Source organism: Bufo gargarizans, chromosome 3, assembly GCF_014858855.1.
Source record: "Bufo gargarizans isolate SCDJY-AF-19 chromosome 3, ASM1485885v1, whole genome shotgun sequence".
NCBI classification, from domain to species: Eukaryota; Metazoa; Chordata; class Amphibia; order Anura; family Bufonidae; genus Bufo; species Bufo gargarizans.
In genome coordinates, this window is record NC_058082.1 from 28780627 (window position 1) to 28797923 (window position 17297).

The following is a 17297-nucleotide window of genomic DNA, read 5'->3' on the forward strand; positions in this document are numbered from 1 at the left end:
CATAGCAGAGAATGAGGCTTCACGTCAGCCACCACTGCAACAGTCCATTGGCATATATTTAGGCCCAGCACCCAGGCAGAGGAGAGAGGTCCCGTAACAGAGAATCTGTCTTCATGTCAGCAGAGAATCAGTCTGCATGTCATAGCAGAGAATGAGGCTTCACGTCAGCCACCACTGTAACAGTCCATTGTCATATATTTAGGCCCAGCACACACACAGGCAGAGGAGAGAGGTCCCGTAACAGAGAATCTGGCTTCATGTCAGCAGAGAATCAGTCTGCATGTCATAGCAGAGAATCAGGCTTCACGTCACCCACCACTGCAACAGTCCATTGTCATAAATTTAGGCCCAGCACTAGTGTTGAGCGGCATGTCCCATATTCGAATTCGCGAAATTTTGTGAATATTCGAAAGAATATTCGTAAAATATTCGCGATTATTCAAATTCGTTATTATTTCGCATATGCGATAATTTGAATTTTCGCATCGCATAATACATATGCTATGCAAAATTCACATGTGCGCTAATGAAATCGCCTTACGAAGATTCGCAACTCAATTCAATCACTAATGTATGAATGCAATGCCCTTTGCCTCTGTTCTGGGACAAGTGTAGATATTCGCATGTGCGCTAATAAAATCGCCTTACGAAGATTCGCACCTCAATCACTTTCTAGGGAATGTGAGACTTTTGGGAATCAATCGAGATACAGTGGGGGGTGATGACAGTAGTTGACAGAGTACAGATCAATGTAATCTGTAAGGTGGAAAGTAAAATAAAAAATACGAATTTTCGTTAATCGAATTTTACGAAGTTCTACGTATTCGCGAATATGGTGCTATACTATATGAATGCACAGGCCTTTGCCTCTCTGTTCTGGGGACAAGTGTAGATATTTGCATTTGCGTTAATAAAATCGCCTTACGAAGATTCGCAGCTCAATTCAATCACTAATGTATGAATGCAAAGCCCTTTGCCTCTGTTCTGGGACAAGTGTAGATATTCGCATGTGCGCTAATAAAATCGCCTTACGAAGATTCGCAACTCAATTCACTAATGTATGAATGCAAAGCCCTTTGCCTCTGTTCTGGGACGTGCCGATATTCGCATGTGCGCTAATAAAATCGCCTTACGAAGATTCGCGCCTCAATCACTTTCTAGGCAATGTGAGTAAGATCTGAGCTGTTGGACCTTTGGGAAACAATCAATTATATGTGTACTGTAATTTTGTGGGGGGGGGGGAAAAACAAAAAACGAATATTCGTTTTTACGAATATATAGCACTATATTCGAAATATTCGCGAAATCGCGAAGTTGCGATATTCGCGAAAAAAATTTGCTTTTCGAATATTCGCGCTCAACACTACCCAGCACCCAGGCAGAGGAGAGAGGTCCCGTAACAGACAATCTGGCTTCATGTCAGCAGAGAATCAGTCTGCATGTCATAGCAGAGAATGAGGCTTCACGTCAGCCACCACTGCAACAGTCCATTGGCATATATTTAGGCCCAGCACCCAGGCAGAGGAGGGAGGTCCCGTAACAGAGAATCTGTCTTCATGTCAGCAGAGAATTAGTCTGCATGTCATAGCAGAGAATGAGGCTTCACATCAGCCACCACTGCAACAGTCCATTGGCATATATTTAGGCCCAGCACACACACAGGCAGAGGAGAGAGGTCCCGTAACAGAGAATCTGGCTTCATGTCAGCAGAGAATTAGTCTGCATGTCATAGCAGAGAATGAGGCTTCACGTCAGCCACCACTGCAACAGTCCATTGGCATATATTTAGGCCCAGCACACACACAGGCAGAGGAGAGAGGTCCCGTAACAGAGAATCTGGCTTCATGTCAGCAGAGAATCAGTCTGCATGTCATAGCAGAGAATGAGGCTTCACGTCAGCCACCACTGCAACAGTCCATTGGCATATATTTAGGCCCAGCACCCAGGCAGAGGAGGGAGGTCCCGTAACAGAGAATCTGTCTTCATGTCAGCAGAGAATTAGTCTGCATGTCATAGCAGAGAATGAGGCTTCACGTCAGCCACCACTGCAACAGTCCATTGGCATATATTTAGGCCCAGCACCCAGGCAGAGGAGGGAGGTCCCGTAACAGAGAATCTGTCTTCATGTCAGCAGAGAATTAGTCTGCATGTCATAGCAGAGAATGAGGCTTCACGTCAGCCACCACTGCAACAGTCCATTGGCATATATTTAGGCCCAGCACACACACAGGCAGAGGAGAGAGGTCCCGTAACAGAGAATCTGGCTTCATGTCAGCAGAGAATCAGTCTGCATGTCATAGCAGAGAATGAGGCTTCACGTCAGCCACCACTGCAACAGTCCATTGGCATATATTTAGGCCCAGCACACACACAGGCAGAGGAGAGAGGTCCCGTAACAGAGGATCTGGCTTCATGTCAGCAGAGAATCAGTCTGCATGTCATAGCAGAGAATCAGGCTTCACGTCAGCCACCACTGCAACAGTCCATTGTCATAAATTTAGGCCCAGCACCCAGGCAGAGGAGAGAGGTCCCGTAACAGAGAATCTGGCTTCATGTCAGCAGAGAATCAGTCTTCATATCATAGCAGAGAATCAGGCTTCACGTCACCCACCACTGTAAGAGTCAATTTTCATAAATTTAGGCCCAGAACCCAGGCAGAGGAGAAAGGTCCCGTAACAGACAATCTGGCTTCATGTCAGCAGAGAATCAGTCTTCATATCATAGCAGAGAATCAGGCTTCACGTCACCCACCACTGTAAGAGTCAATTTTCATAAATTTAGGCCCAGAACCCAGGCAGAGGAGAAAGGTCCCGTAACAGACAATCTGGCTTCATGTCAGCAGAGAATCAGTCTTCATATCATAGCAGAGAATCAGGCTTCACGTCACCCACCACTGCAACAGTCCATTGGCATATATTTAGGCCTAGCACACAGGCAGAGCAGAGAGGTCCCGTAACAGACAATCTGGCTTCATGACAGCAGAGAATCAGTCTGCATGTCATAGCAGAGAATCAGGCTTCACGTCAGCCACCACTGCAACAGTCCATTGTCATAAATTTAGGCCCAGCACCCAGGCAGAGGAGAGAGGTCCCGTAACAGAGAATCTGGCTTCATGTCAGCAGAGAATCAGTCTTCATATCATAGCAGAGAATCAGGCTTCACGTCACCCACCACTGTAAGAGTCAATTTTCATAAATTTAGGCCCAGAACCCAGGCAGAGGAGAAAGGTCCCGTAACAGACAATCTGGCTTCATGTCAGCAGAGAATCAGTCTTCATATCATAGCAGAGAATCAGGCTTCACGTCACCCACCACTGTAAGAGTCAATTTTCATAAATTTAGGCCCAGAACCCAGGCAGAGGAGAAAGGTCCCGTAACAGACAATCTGGCTTCATGTCAGCAGAGAATCAGTCTTCATATCATAGCAGAGAATCAGGCTTCACGTCACCCACCACTGTAAGAGTCAATTTTCATAAATTTAGGCCCAGAACCCAGGCAGAGGAGAAAGGTCCCGTAACAGACAATCTGGCTTCATGTCAGCAGAGAATCAGTCTTCATATCATAGCAGAGAATCAGGCTTCACGTCACCCACCACTGTAAGAGTCAATTTTCATAAATTTAGGCCCAGAACCCAGGCAGAGGAGAAAGGTCCCGTAACAGACAATCTGGCTTCATGTCAGCAGAGAATCAGTCTTCATATCATAGCAGAGAATCAGGCTTCACGTCACCCACCACTGCAACAGTCAATTTTCATAAATTTAGGCCCAGAACCCAGGCAGAGGAGAAAGGTCCCGTAACAGACAATCTGGCTTCATGTCAGCAGAGAATCAGTCTTCATATCATAGCAGAGAATCAGGCTTCACGTCACCCACCACTGCAACAGTCCATTGGCATATATTTAGGCCTAGCACACAGGCAGAGCAGAGAGGTCCCGTAACAGACAATCTGGCTTCATGTCAGCAGAGAATCAGTCTGCATGTCATAGCAGAGAATCAGGCTTCACGTCAGCCACCACTGCAACAGTCCATTGTCATAAATTTAGGCCCAGCACCCAGGCAGAGGAGAGAGGTCCCGTAAAAGAGGATCTGGCTTCATGTCAGCAGAGAATCAGTCTGCATGTCATAGCAGAGAATGAGGCTTCACGTCACCCACCACTGCAACAGTCCATTGGCATATATTTAGGCCTAGCACACAGGCAGAGCAGAGAGGTCCCGTAACAGACAATCTGGCTTCATGTCAGCAGAGAATCAGTCTGCATGTCATAGCAGAGAATGAGGCTTCACGTCACCCACCACTGCAACAGTCCATTGGCATATATTTAGGCCTAGCACACAGGCAGAGCAGAGAGGTCCCGTAACAGACAATCTGGCTTCATGACAGCAGAGAATCAGTCTGCATGTCATAGCAGAGAATGAGGCTTCACGTCAGCCACCACTGCAACAGTCCATTGGCATATATTTAGGCCTAGCACACAGGCAGAGGAGAGGTTCATTCAACTTTGGGTAGCCTCGCAATATAATGGTAAAATGAAAATAAAAATAGGATTGAATGAGGAAGTGCCCTGGAGTCCAATAATATATGGTTATGGGGAGGTAGTTAATGTCTAATCTGGACAAGGGACGGACAGGACCTGTGGGATCCATGCCTGGTTCATTTTTATGAACGTCAGCTTGTCCACATTGGCTGTAGACAGGCGGCTGCGTTTGTCTGTAATGACGCCCCCTGCCGTGCTGAATACACGTTCAGACAAAACGCTGGCTGCCGGGCAGGCCAGCACCTCCAAGGCATAAAAGGCTAGCTCTGGCCACGTGGACAATTTAGAGACCCAGAAGTTGAATGGGGCCGAACCATCAGTCAGTACGTGGAGGGGTGTGCACACGTACTGTTCCACCATGTTAGTGAAATGTTGCCTCCTGCTAACACGTTGCGTATCAGGTGGTGGTGCAGTTAGCTGTGGCGTGTTGACAAAAGTTTTCCACATCTCTGCCATGCTAACCCTGCCCTCAGAGGAGCTGGCCGTGACACAGCTGCCTTGGCGACCTCTTGCTCCTCCTCTGCCTTGGCCTTGGGCTTCCACTTGTTCCCCTGTGACATTTGGGAATGCTCTCAGTAGCGCGTCTACCAACGTGCGCTTGTACTCGCGCATCTTCCTATCACGCTCCAGTGCAGGAAGTAAGGTGGGCACATTGTCTTTGTAGCGTGGATCCAGCAGGGTGGCAACCCAGTAGTCCGCACAGGTTAAAATGTGGGCAACTCTGCTGTCGTTGCGCAGGCACTGCAGCATGTAGTCGCTCATGTGTGCCAGGCTGCCCAGGGGTAAGGACAAGCTATCCTCTGTGGGAGGCGTATCGTCATCGTCCTGCCTTTCCCCCCAGCCACGCACCAGTGATGGACCCGAGCTGCGTTGGGTGCCACCCCGCTGTGACCATGCTTCATCCTCATCCTCCTCCACCTCCTCCTCATCCTCGTCCTCCTCGTCCTCCAGTAGTGGGCCCTGGCTGGCCACATTTGTACCTGGCCTCTGCTGTTGCCAAAAACCTCCCTCTGAGTCACTTCGAAGAGACTGGCCAGAAAGTGCTAAAAATGACCCCTCTTCCTCCTCCTCCTCCTCCTCCTCCTGGGCCACCTCCTCTTCCATCATCGCCCTAAGTGTTTTCTCAAGGAGACATAGAAGTGGTATTGTAACGCTGATAACGGTGTCATCGCCACTGGCCATGTTGGTGGAGTACTCGAAACAGCGCAACAGGGCACACAGGTCTCGCATGGAGGCCCAGTCATTGGTGGTGAAGTGGTGCTGTTCTGTAGTGCGACTGACCCGTGCGTGCTGCAGCTGAAACTCCACTATGGCCTGCTGCTGCTCGCACAGTCTGTCCAGCATGTGCAAGGTGGAGTTCCACCTGGTGGGCACGTCGCATATGAGGCGGTGAGCGGGAAGGCCGAAGTTACGCTGTAGCGCAGACAGGCGAGCAGCAGCAGGATGTGAACGCCGGAAGCGCGAACAGACGGCCCGCACTTTATGCAGCAGCTCTGACATGTCGGGGTAGTTGTGAATGAACTTCTGCACCACCAAATTCAGCACATGCGCCAAGCAAGGGATGTGCGTCAAATTGGCTAGTCCCAGAGCTGCAACGAGATTTCGCCCATTATCACACACCACCAGGCCGGGCTTGAGGCTCACCGGCAGCAACCACTCGTCGGTCTGTTGTTCAATACCCCGCCACAACTCCTGTGCGGTGTGGGGCCTGTCCCCCAAACATATGAGTTTCAGAATGGCCTGCTGACGTTTACCCCGGGCTGTGCTGAAGTTGGTGGTGAAGGTGTGTGGCTGACTGGATGAGCAGGTGGAAGAAGAGGAGGAGGAAGCCGAGAAGGAGGAGGTGGCAACAGGAGGCAAAGAATGTTGCCCTGCGATCCTTGGCGGCGGAAGGACGTGCGCCAAACAGCTCTCCGCCTGGGGCCCAGCTGCCACTACATTTACCCAGTGTGCAGTTAGGGAGATATAGCGTCCCTGGCCGTGCTTACTGGTCCACGTATCTGTGGTTAGGTGGACCTTGCCACAGATGGCGTTGCGCAGTGCACACTTGATTTTATCGGATACTTGGTTGTGCAGGGAAGGCACGGCTCTCTTGGAGAAGTAGTGGCGGCTGGGAACAACATACTGTGGGACAGCAAGCGACATGAGCTGTTTGAAGCTGTCTGTGTCCACCAGCCTAAATGACAGCATTTCATAGGCCAGTAGTTTAGAAATGCTGGCATTCAGGGCCAGGGATCGAGGGTGGCTAGGTGGGAATTTACGCTTTCTATCAAATGTTTGTGAGATGGAGAGCTGAACGCTGGCGTGTGACATGGTTGAGACGCTTGGTGACGGAGGTGGTGGTGGTGGTGTTGGTGGTACATCCCCTGTTTGCTGGGCGGCAGGTGCCAACGTTCCTCCAGAGGCGGAGGAAGAGGCCGAGGCGGCAGCAGCAGAATAGGCCGAGGCGGCAGCAGCAGAAGAGGTAGCAGGGGGAGCCTGAGTGACTTCCTTGGTTTTAAGGTGTTTACTCCACTGCAGTTCATGCTTTGCATGCAGGTGCCTGGTCATGCAGGTTGTGCTCAGGTTCAGAACGTTAATGCCTCGCTTCAGGCTCTGATGGCACAGCGTGCAAACCACTCGGGTCTTGTCGTCAGCACATTGTTTGAAGAAGTGCCATGCCAGGGAACTCCTTGAAGCTGCCTTTGGGGTGCTCGGTCCCAGATGGCGGCGGTCAGTAGCAGGCGGAGTCTCTTGGCGGCGGGTGTTCTGCTTTTGCCCACTGCTCCCTCTTTTGCTACGCTGTTGGCTCGGTCTCACCACTGCCTCTTCCTCCGAACTGTGAAAGTCAGTGGCACGACCTTCATTCCATGTGGGGTCTAGGACCTCATCGTCCCCTGCATCGTCTTCCACCCAGTCTTGATCCCTGACCTCCTGTTCAGTCTGCACACTGCAGAAAGACGCAGCAGTTGGCACCTGTGTTTCGTCATCATCAGAGACATGCTGAGGTGGTATTCCCATGTCCTCATCATCAGGAAACATAAGTGGTTGTGCGTCAGTGCATTCTATGTCTTTCACCGCTGGGGAAGGGCTAGGTGGATGCCCTTGGGAAACCCTGCCAGCGGAGTCTTCAAACAGCATAAGAGACTGCTGCATAACTTGAGGCTGAGACAGTTTCCCTGGTATGCATGGGGGTGATGTGACAGACTGATGGGGTTGGTTTTCAGGCGCCATCTGTGCGCTTTCTGCAGAAGACTGGGTGGGAGATAATGTGAACGTGCTGGATCCACTGTCGGCCACCCAATTGACTAATGCCTGTACCTGCTCAGGCCTTACCATCCTTAGAACGGCATTGGGCCCCACCATATATCGCTGTAAATTCTGGCGGCTACTGGGACCTGAGGTAGTTGGTACACTAGGACGTGTGGATGTGGCAGAACGGCCACGTCCTCTCCCAGCACCAGAGGATCCACTAACACCACCACGACCATGTCCACGTCCCTTACTAGATGTTTTTCTCATTGTTATGGTTCACCACAACAACAAATATATTATTTGGCCCAATGTATTGTATTCAAATTCAGCGGGATATAAATTTGAGGCCTAGTATTTAGGCGCTGGGTGACCGGTATGGATTTAGTGACAGAATTAGACTTGGAAATTCACAGAAGCGTGTGTGTGTGAAGTTATTCTGAATGACCCAATGTGCACCTTGAATATTATATACCCTTTTAGGGATAGATTTCAAATAGCTCTGATATAGCAGAAACCACTAAATTATGAAATTGCTAAATTGGGAATTGTATTTCAACCCAGAACAAGAAATGTGCTTGAACGGACACTAAATAACTCGCCCAGCTACAGCACTAAGGACAGATTTAGCTGGATATAAATTTGAGGCCTAGTATTTAGGCGCTGCGTGACAGGTATGGGTTTAGTGACAGAATTAGACTTGGAAATACACAGTAGCGGGTGTGTGTGAAGTTATTCTGAATGACCCAATGTGCACCTTGAATATTATATACCCTTTTAGGGATAGATTTCAAATAGCTCTGATATAGCAGAAACCACTAAATTATGAAATTGCTAAATTGGGAATTGTATTTCAACCCAGAACAAGAAATGTGCTTGAACGGACACTAAATAACTCGCCCAGCTACAGCACTAGGACAGATTTAGCAGGATATAAATTTGAGGCCTAGTATTTAGGCGCTGGGTGACAGGTATGGGTTTAGTGACAGAATTAGACTTGGAAATACACAGTAGCGGGTGTGTGTGAAGTTATTCTGAATGACCCAATGTGCACCTTGAATATTATATACCCTTTTAGGGATAGATTTCAAATAGCTCTGATATAGCAGAAACCACTAAATTATGAAATTGCTAAATTGGGAATTGTATTTCAACCCAGAACAAGAAATGTGCTTGAACGGACACTAAATAACTCGCCCAGCTACAGCACTAGGACAGATTTAGCGGGATATAAATTTGAGGCCTAGTATTTAGGCGCTGGGTGACAGGTATGGGTTTAGTGACAGAATTAGACTTGGAAATACACAGTAGCGGGTGTGTGTGAAGTTATTCTGAATGACCCAATGTGCACCTTGAATATTATATACCCTTTTAGGGATAGATTTCAAATAGCTCTGATATAGCAGAAACCACTAAATTATGAAATTGCTAAATTGGGAATTGTATTTCAACCCAGAACAAGAAATGTGCTTGAACGGACACTAAATAACTCGCCCAGCTACAGCACTAGGACAGATTTAGCGGGATATAAATTTGAGGCCTAGTATTTAGGCGCTGGGTGACAGGTATGGGTTTAGTGACAGAATTAGACTTGGAAATACACAGTAGCGGGTGTGTGTGAAGTTATTCTGAATGACCCAATGTGCACCTTGAATATTATATACCCTTTTAGGGATAGATTTCAAATAGCTCTGATATAGCAGAAACCACTAAATTATGAAATTGCTAAATTGGGAATTGTATTTCAACCCAGAACAAGAAATGTGCTTGAACGGACACTAAATAACTCGCCCAGCTACAGCACTAGGACAGATTTAGCGGGATATAAATTTGAGGCCTAGTATTTAGGCGCTGGGTGACAGGTATGGGTTTAGTGACAGAATTAGACTTGGAAATACACAGTAGCGGGTGTGTGTGAAGTTATTCTGAATGACCCAATGTGCACCTTGAATATTATATACCCTTTTAGGGATAGATTTCAAATAGCTCTGATATAGCAGAAACCACTAAATTATGAAATTGCTAAATTGGGAATTGTATTTCAACCCAGAACAAGAAATGTGCTTGAACGGACACTAAATAACTCGCCCAGCTACAGCACTAAGGACAGATTTAGCGGGATATAAATTTGAGGCCTAGTATTTAGGCGCTGGGTGACAGGTATGGGTTTAGTGACAGAATTAGACTTGGAAATACACAGTAGCGGGTGTGTGTGAAGTTATTCTGAATGACCCAATGTGCACCTTGAATATTATATACCCTTTTAGGGATAGATTTCAAATAGCTCTGATATAGCAGAAACCACTAAATTATGAAATTGCTAAATTGGGAATTGTATTTCAACCCAGAACAAGAAATGTGCTTGAACGGACACTAAATAACTCGCCCAGCTACAGCACTAGGGACAGATTTAGCGGGATATAAATTTGAGGCCTAGTATTTAGGCGCTGGGTGACAGGTATGGGTTTAGTGACAGAATTAGACTTGGAAATACACAGTAGCGGGTGTGTGTGAAGTTATTCTGAATGACCCAATGTGCACCTTGAATATTATATACCCTTTTAGGGATAGATTTCAAATAGCTCTGATATAGCAGAAACCACTAAATTATGAAATTGCTAAATTGGGAATTGTATTTCAACCCAGAACAAGAAATGTGCTTGAACGGACACTAAATAACTCGCCCAGCTACAGCACTAGGGACAGATTTAGCGGGATATAAATTTGAGGCCTAGTATTTAGGCGCTGGGTGACCGGTATGGATTTAGTGACAGAATTAGACTGGGATATGGCCAAAAAATGAACAGACTATTGCTGGTTAAATGCACTTGGTGTGACAGCTTCACCCTGATGTAGGCTTTAGCCAAAAAACAACCACACCATTGAGGGTTAAATGCACTTGGTGACAGGCGCAGCTTGCCCCTGATTTAGTATATGGCCAAAAAATGAACAGACTATTGCTGGTTAAATGCACTTGGTGTGACAGCTTCACCCTGATGTAGGCTTCAGCCAAAAAACAACCACACCATTGAGGGTTAAATGCACTTGGTCGCAGCTTGGATGCACTTGGTCGCAGCACCGCACAAGACACAAAATGGCCGCCGATCACACCATAAAAAAGTGACTGACAAACGGTCTGGGCAGCCTAAAAACAGTGAGTGAGCATTTGAGTATCAGCAGCTCAATGATGCACAGCTGCAGATCGATCGATTAATCAAGTGAAGTCCTTTGGAGGAGTTAATCTGCCTAATCTCGCCCTACTGTCGCATCCGCAACCTCTCCCTACGCTAATCAGAGCAGAGTGACGGGCGGCGCTATGTGACTCCAGCTTAAATAGAGGCTGGGTCACATGGTGCTCTGGCCAATCACAGCCATGCCAATAGTAGGCATGGCTGTGACGGCCTCTTGGGGCAAGTAGTATGACGCTTGTTGATTGGCTGCTTTGCAGCCTTTCAAAAAGCGCCAAGAAAGCGTCACAAAAGCGCGAAGAAAGCGACGAACACCGAACCCGAACCCGGACTTTTACGAAAATGTCCGGGTTCGGGTCCGTGTCACGGACACCCCAAAATTCGGTACGAACCCGAACTATACAGTTCGAGTTCGCTCATCCCTACTCATACATTGTAACACGTGTACATGTCATACATTATAACACGTGTACGCCTCATACATTATAACACGTGTACATCTCATACATTATAACACGTGTACGCCTCATACATTGTAACACGTGTACATCTCATACATTATAACACGTGTACATCTCATACATTATAACACGTGTACGCCTCATACATTATAACACGTGTACATCTCATACATTATAACACGTGTACACCTCATACATTATAACACGTGTACACCTCATACATTATAACACGTGTACACCTCATACATTATAACACGTGTACACCTCATACATTATAACACGTGTACACTTCATACATTATAACACGTGTACACCTCATTTATAAGGTGGACAGGGGGGATACTTAGATGATTTTAATAGACTTTAGAAGACCTGTACTGACATATATATACCTAAATATGCTAATTGGGCCTGTCAGTGTCCCTTTAAGGCATCCTGTAAACAACCGTATCCGCTTTGCGGTTCCACAAATTACGGAGCCGCAAAATACTAATGCGATCCGTGTGCATCCCGCAATTTTCGCGGGACCCACTATAAAAAAGCCTATACTTGACCACAAAATGGACAAGAATATGAGAGGTTCCATCATTTGTGGCCGGGCCGCATGGATGTGGACAGCACACAGATGATATCCATGTGCTATCCGTTTTTTGTTTTTTTTTGGACCCATACAAATGAATGGCTCCACATGCAATCCAGAAAAAATGTGTATCGAACACGGACTAAATATACAGTCGTGTGCAGGAGGAAAGCATGAATTCCGGCTAGGCGCATGTCATTTTTTTCAAACTCCTTTAGAAATGTCCTATACTCTTCCGCAAAACGGAGAAGAATAGGACTGTTCTATCTTTTTTTACATGGCCGCGGAGAGGATATGTGGATGCAGGTGCAGTGTGCACCATTGAAATGAATGGGTCCGCATCCGATCCCCACCAAACGCACGTCATGTGCATGAGACCTAAATGTAAACTACCCGGTATGGTGCAAACCACACCAAAAATAGTGCAAATATGTCATAAATTCTGGTGCAGCACATTTATAATAACCCCCAAAAATATTCTGGTGTAAAATACTTTTAATTAATGACTCTGCTTGTTTGTTATTGACGTACTATTTATTGCCGGTCATTATCATATATAATATGTAGACATGTACATGTTGCACAATATAAAGATGATAGCACATAAGCATATAATAAAAATATCACAAAATTCACTCCAATATAAAATTCACATTCTCATGGTGTAGCCATTTAATATACTCTACCACAATGCATTGACAGTTAATAATCTGTGCTGTATAGAACAGACACAGAGAGCCCCGACTGCTGCTGTGTGCGCTGTGGAGATGGAGGACACCAGGGATGGGTCCATCCAACACGAGCATGGCCGCCCCTCTTTCTGCAGTTATGGCAAAAAAGGGAAGGGGAAGCAGCCTAAGAGAAGGAAATGTGCATGTCTCATCTTACAAGTCAAGGCATTGAAGTTCTCTGCTCTCACCACGCGGTAGACCGCCATCTTATGCCACCCAAAACCTTCCTCATGCAACATTGTGCTATATGACTCCACCCTTGTCCTGCCTCATGCAACATCCTGACATCTCACTCCACCTGAGGACCACCTCATGCAAATTTGTGCTATCTTACTCCATCCTAGTCCTGCCTCATGTAGTATCCCGCCGAATGACCACTCTTGTCCCGCCTCATGCAGTATCCTGCCATCTGACTCCACCCTAGTCCCGCCTCATGTAATATCCCGCCATCTGACTCCACCCTTGTCCTGCCTCATGCAGCATCCCGCCATCTGACTCCACCCTTGTCCCGCCTCATGTAGTATCCTGCCATCTGACTCCACCCTTGTTCCGCCTCATGCAGCATCCCGCCATATGACTCCACCCCTGTCCTGCCTCATGCAGCATCCTGCCATATGACTCCACCCCTGTCCTGCCTCATGCAGCATCCCGCCTTATGACTCCACCCCTGTCCTGCCTCATGCAGCATCCCGCCATATGACTCCACCCCTGTCCTGCCTCATGCAGCATCCCGCCTTATGACTCCACCCCTGTCCTGCCTCATGCAGCATCCCGCCATATGACTCCACCCTTGTCCCGCCTCATGCAGCATCCTGCCATATGACTCCACCCTTGTCCTGCCTCATGCAGTATCCCGCCATATGACTCCACCCCTGTCCTGCCTCATGCAGCATCCCGCCATATGACTCCACCCCTGTCCTGCCTCATGCAGCATCCCGCCATATGACTCCACCCCTGTCCTGCCTCATGCAGCATCCCGCCATATGACTCCACCCCTGTCCTGCCTCATGCAGCATCCCGCCATATGACTCCACCCCTGTCCTGCCTCATGCAGCATCCCGCCTTATGACTCCACCCCTGTCCTGCCTCATGCAGCATCCCGCCTTATGACTCCACCCCTGTCCTGCCTCATGCAGCATCCCGCCTTATGACTCCACCCCTGTCCTGCCTCATGCAGCATCCCGCCATATGACTCCACCCCTGTCCTGCCTCATGCAGCATCCCGCCTTATGACTCCGCCCTTGTCCTGCCTCATGCAGCATCCCGCCATCTGACTCCACCCTTGTCCTGACTAAGGCTAAATTCATGTATCAATGAGATTTGATGCAGATTTCTGCGCAAAATGAATCCAATCCTCATCAAATTCACGTTTCCATGCAGATGAATGAGATTTCCACAACCTCATTCACATTCAGTGGAAAACAAATCTGCGCAGACGCCATCTGTGACAATATGTCACAACCAGACAGCTGAGAAGCTCTGACAGAGGCCTTTCAGAACCTCCCCCTTGAGTTCTGTGTTGTGGTATTCAGCTCCTCCTCTCATTAGCATCTCTCAGCTGTTATGTGTTGGACTAATTGTTTCCCTTTAAATTCTTTCCCAGAATGCTTTTCTGGGCGGCTTATATTTCTTCCTGGAGTATGTGTGCATGCCCATCTGGTTCTCCTCTCCTCCACAAAGTTAAGTGTTACACTGTTATCTGTTATTTTCTGTTTGCTGGATCCCAGGTGACCCTGACTCCCTCCGTGTCTGGTGTAGGGAGCCGGTGGTCGTGTCCCCTCACTATTGTAGGGTGCTCAGGGCTTTATAGTCAAGGTTCGTGGATATGCATACCTCCACCATTCGGATCTATGCATAGGCTGAGCAGCCAGGGAAAGTGCCAGGTCTTCTACAGGGGTCTCCCTTTCGTTCCTTAGCTTTTGGATCCAGCGAGACATTTATGCATGTTGTTTTGCCTTGTTACCTGTACACATTCCGTGACATTATAAGCCGCCAAAACCGTCTTAAGCATGGATCCGGTTTCACTTTTGGCTGAACGCTTCCAGGGTCTTTCATTGGAGGTAGCTGACCTCCGTAAGACTTTTTCTCAGCTTCAAGTGACCGGTTCAGCTTGCGTTCATGGAGCTTGTTCTGAGCCTAAGATCTCGCTCCCGGATACGTTCTCCGGGGGTAGTGAGAATTTTGTGCGTTTTAGAGAGGCTTGCAAACTCCATTTTCGCCTTCTTCCCCATTCTTCTGGTGATGAGGAACGGAGGGTGGGGATCATTATATCGCTGCTCAGGGGTAACGCTCAGTCCTGGGCCTTTTCGCTGCCGGAGGGGGCACGGCCCCTCCGTTCAGTGGATGAATTCTTTTTAGCCCTGGGTCAGATATATGATGATCCGGATCGTATTGCTCTAGCGGAGTCTAGACTACGTCTCCTATGCCAGGGTAAACAATCCGCAGAAATATACTGCTCAGAATTTCGGAGTTGGGCAGCTGATACTGGTTGGAATGATGCTGCACTCCGAAGTCAATTTTGCCATGGTCTTTCAGAGGGATTGAAAGATGCATTTGCCTTTCATGAAAGGCCTATTTCTTTGGACTCTGCTATGTCTCAGGCCGTTCGTATTGACAGGCGTCTTAGAGAGAGAGGAGAGATCTCTCCTTCCTGTCATACTCAGTCCCAGGACAGTGCAGCGGTCCCATCCTCTGCGCAGGGGTCTCAGTCGCTGTCAGCCCCTTCTGAGCAGGAGCCCATGCAGCTGGGGTTGATTGCTTCTGACAATAGAAGATTCAGCCCGCATGGGAGGGTTTGTTTTTGTTGTGGAGGTATTAATCATTTGGCAAATATTTGTCCCTCTAGGAGATTCAGGCAGTTCTCTGGGTATAATAAAGAAACAAAGAGGAAAAAATCTTTGAAAAATGTTCCGTCTGTTACTATTGGCAGGATTGAGGCGGAGATTGAAGATTTTCCGTTTGCTTGTAGTTCCCGTTTTGTCCTGCCGGCTAGGGTGGCGCTAGAGAGCAAGAACATTTTTTGTGAGATTTTTGTGGATAGTGGAGCAGCGGTCAATCTCATTGATAATCACTTTGCGATAACTCATGGTTTCCAGGTGTGCGCTTTGAGAAAGGATATTCCTGTATTTGCTATCGATTCCGCTCCACTTTCTCAGAAATCATTAAAGGGCATAGTTCACAATATCCGTTTAATTGTGAGTGATGCTCATGTTGAGGATGTGTCATGTTTCGTCCTTAGCGGTTTGCCCACCCCGCTGGTGTTGGGGCTGCCCTGGCTCACTAAGCATAACCCCTCCATTGATTGGCAAGCGAAGCAAATAAATGGTTGGAGTGACTTTTGCAGAGAGAATTGCCTCATGACATCTGTTTCTGAGGTTGCTACTAAGACTATACCATCTTTTCTCTCTGAATTTTCGGATGTCTTCTCTGAGAGTGGAGTTCAGGATTTGCCCCCGCACAGGGAGTACGATTGCCCTATTAATCTCATCCCAGACGCCAAGCTGCATAAATCTCATTTATACAATCTTTCCCAACCTGAGAGGATCGCTATGCGTGCTTATATCTCTGAGAGTCTGAGAAAGGGACACATACGACCCTCGAAGTCACCTGTTGCCGCTGGTTTTTTCTTTGTTAAGAAAAAAGATGGTTCTTTAAGACCTTGTCTGGATTTCAGGGAGCTGAACAATATCACAATTCGTGACCCTTATCCGCTTCCTCTGATCCCGGACCTATTTAACCAGGTTGTTGGGGCTAAACTCTTTTCCAAATTAGATTTAAGAGGGGCATACAACCTGGTCAGGGTCAGAGAAGGGGACGAATGGAAGACGGCCTTCAATACCCCTGAGGGCCATTTTGAAAACTTGGTTATGCCTTTTGGTTTGATGAATGCCCCAGCCGTTTTCCAGCATTTCGTGAACAGCATTTTTTATCATTTGATGGGAAAATTTGTATTGGTGTATTTGGATGACATTTTGATTTTTTCTCCCGATTTCAAAACTCATAAGGAACATTTACGTCAGGTCTTGCTCATCCTGCGGGAGAATAAATTATATGCGAAACTGGAAAAATGTGTGTTTGCGGTTCCAGAAATTCAATTTCTGGGGTTTCTTCTCTCCGCTTCTGGTTTTCGCATGGACCCAGAGAAGGTCCGCGCTGTGCTTGAGTGGGAGCTTCCTGAGAATCAAAAGGCGCTGATGCGTTTTTTGGGCTTTGCCAATTATTACAGGAAGTTCATCTTGAATTATTCTTCTATTGTTAAACCACTCACTGATATGACCAGAAAGGGGGTAGATTTTTCTTCTTGGTCAGTAGAGGCGCGTAAGGCTTTTTCTGATATCAAGGAGAGTTTTGCTTCCGCTCCCATCTTGGTGCAACCTGATGTTTCGTTACCCTTCATAGTTGAGGTTGATGCTTCTGAGGTGGGTGTGGGGGCGGTCTTGTCTCAGGGTTCCTCTCCTGCCAATTGGCGACCGTGTGCCTTTTTCTCAAGAAAACTCTCCTCCGCAGAGAGAAATTACGATGTGGGAGATAGGGAATTGTTGGCCATCAAGTTGGCTTTTGAGGAATGGCGCCA